At 39.8% G+C, this 2,924-nt stretch overlaps 1 non-coding gene across 1 annotated transcript; it reads right to left on the bottom strand.

Annotated features, from left to right (window-relative positions):
* Positions 1-2,214: 2,214 nt before the first annotated feature.
* TRNAP-AGG (transfer RNA proline (anticodon AGG)) lies at positions 2,215-2,290 on the bottom strand. Its single transcript has one exon. It is a non-coding gene; the product is annotated as a tRNA-Pro (tRNA).
* Positions 2,291-2,924: the final 634 nt, after the last annotated feature.

Below are 2,924 nucleotides of genomic sequence, written 5' to 3' on the forward strand. Positions count from 1 at the left end.
CAAAAACTTTTTATTCTGATGTAGTCCCATTCATTTATCTTTGCCTAGCATTTGAACTGGTCATTATGTTGTATACTCGCACCCAAAGTCAAATCATTTTCTGTCATCCAATATGTGTTCCTTTTTATACCCTTCTTCCCCTCTCCTCCATCTCTCTCCCTCACATCCCCTTGCCCCTGGTAATCACTTCACTTTTATTTATGTCCATGAATCTAAGTTTTTATATCTCACATAGGTCTGAAATCACACAGTTCTTAGCTTTCTCTGATTTACTTATTTCACTCAGTATAATGTTCACAGGTCTATCCATGCTGCCATAGATTTCACTATGTCATCATTTCTTATGGCTGAGTAGTATTCTATTGTATATATGTACCACATCTTCTTTATTCAACCCTCTTATCAAGGGACTCTTTTGTTGTTTCCATGCCTTGGCCACTGTGAATAATGATGCAATAAACAAGGAGAAACATGTGTCTTTACATACCAATGTGTTTTGTTTTTTTTTTTATTTTGGGGGGCACATATCCAGAGATTGCTGGGTCATATGGAAATTCTACTCTTATATTTTTGAGAAAACACCATACTTTCTTCAATAATGGTTATACTAATTTGCATTCCCACCAGCAGTAAATGAGGATCCCTTTTTCTGCACAGCTTCCCCAACACTTGTGATTAGCTGGCTTGTTAATAATGGCCAATCTAACAAGTGTGAGGTAGTATCTCATTATAATTTTCATTTACATTTCTTGAATTGCTAGTGAAAATGAGCATCTTTTCATATGTGTGTTGGCTATTTGTGTGTCCTCTTGGGAGAAGTGTTTGTTTAGGTCTTCTCCCTATTTTTTTAATTTTTATTAATCTTATTTTATTGTGTTAACATGGATTAAAGTGTCTCACTCAATGTAACTTTCTCACCCCTTGTCTGCCTCCCCTGATTCCCTCCCTTCTTCTCTTTGAGACTTGCTATCTTGTTATCTGTAAATATGTGTTATGTATATATAATTTAACTAATTCCTTCACATTCTTTGATCCCATCCCCTCATTCTCTTTCCCTCTGAAAGCTGCCCCTCTGCTCCCTGTGACTCTGCCTCTACTTCCATTCCATTCCTCAATTTACTTTGTTCATTAGATTCTACATATAAGTGAGATCATATAATATTTGTCTTTCTCTGACTGGCTTACTTCACTTAGCATACTAATCTCCAGGTCTATCCATACCATTGCAAAAGGAGAGATTTCCTTATTTTTTATGGTCAGAAAGTATTCCGTTATATATATGTACAAAAGCTTTTTTTTAAATAATTTTATTTTTTTAATGGAGCGACATCAATAAATCAGGATACATATATTCAAAGATAACAAGTCCAGGTTATCTTGTCTTTCAATTATGTTGCATACCCATCACCCAAAGTCAGATTTTCCTCTGTTATCTTCTATCTAGTTTTCTTTGTGCCCCTCCCCTCCCTCTTTCCCTCTCCCCCTATAACCACCACACTCTTATCAATGTCTCTTAGTTTCACTTTTATGTCCTACCTACGTATGGAATAGTGCAGTTCCTGTTTTTTTCTGATTTACTTATTTCACTTCGTATAATGTTATCAAAATCCCACCATTTTGCTGTAAATGATCCGATGTCATCATTTCTTATGGCTGAGTAGTATTCCATAGAGTATATGTGCCACATCTTCTTTATCCAGTCATCTATTGACGGGCTTTTTGGTTGTTTCCATGTCCTGGCCACTGTGAACAATGCTGCAATGAACATGGGACTGCATGTGTCTTTACGTATCAATGTTTCTGAGCTTTTGGGGAATATACCAAGTAGAGGGATTGCTGGGTCATAAGGTAGTTCTATTTTCAGTTTTTTTTTGTTGTTGTTGTTGTTGTTGTTGTTGTTTTTATTGCATTTTTCAGAAGCTGGAAACAGGGAGAGACAGTCAGACAGACTCCCGCATGCGCCCGACCGGGATCCACCTGGCACGCCCACCATGGGGCGATGCTCTGCCCACCAGGGGGCGATGCTCTGCCCATCCTGGGCGTCGCCATGTTGCGACCAGAGCTACTCTAGCGCCTGAGGCAGAGGCCACAGAGCCATCCCCAGCGCCCGGGCCATTTTTGCTCCAATGGAGCCTTGGCTGCGGGAGGGGAAGAGAGAGACAGAGAGGAAGGCGCGGCGGAGGGGTGGAGAAGCAAATGGGCACTTCTCCTGTGTGCCCTGGCCGGGAATCGAACCCGGGTCCTCTGCACCCTAGGCCGACGCTCTACCGCTGAGCCAACCGGCCAGGGCTCTATTTTCAGTTTTTTGAGGAACCACCATACTTTCTTCCATAATGGTTGTACTACTTTACATTCCCACCAACAGTGTATGAGGGTTCCTTTTTCTCCACAGCCTCTCCAACATTTGCTATAATCTGTCTTGTTAATAATAGGTAATCTAACAGGTGTGAGGTGGTATCTCATTGCAGTTTTGATTTGCATTTCTCTAATAATTAAAGAAGATGAGCATCTTTTCATATATCTGTTGGCCATTTGGACAGTACCAAAGCTTTTTAATTCATTCGTCTACTGACAGACACTTGGGCTGTTTCCAGATCTTGGCAATTGCAAACAATGCTGCAATATACATGGCAATAAATATCTTCTTTTGAATCAGTGATTTGGCATTCTTAGGATATATTTTTTAAATGCAATAGCTGGGTCAAAAGGCAGTTCCATTTTTAATTTTTTGAGAAAACTCCATACTATTTCTCTCAATGGCTGCACACATGTGCATCCCCACCAGCAATGCAATAGAGTTCTCTTTTCTCCATACCCTCGCCAGTACTTATTGTGTGTTGATTTGTTAATGAGCACCATTCTGACAGTTGTGAGGTAGTATCATATTGTGGTTTTAATTTGCATTTCCCTAATGATTGATGACT

Source organism: Saccopteryx leptura, chromosome X (assembly GCF_036850995.1).
Source record: "Saccopteryx leptura isolate mSacLep1 chromosome X, mSacLep1_pri_phased_curated, whole genome shotgun sequence".
Lineage (NCBI taxonomy): Eukaryota > Metazoa > Chordata > Mammalia > Chiroptera > Emballonuridae > Saccopteryx > Saccopteryx leptura.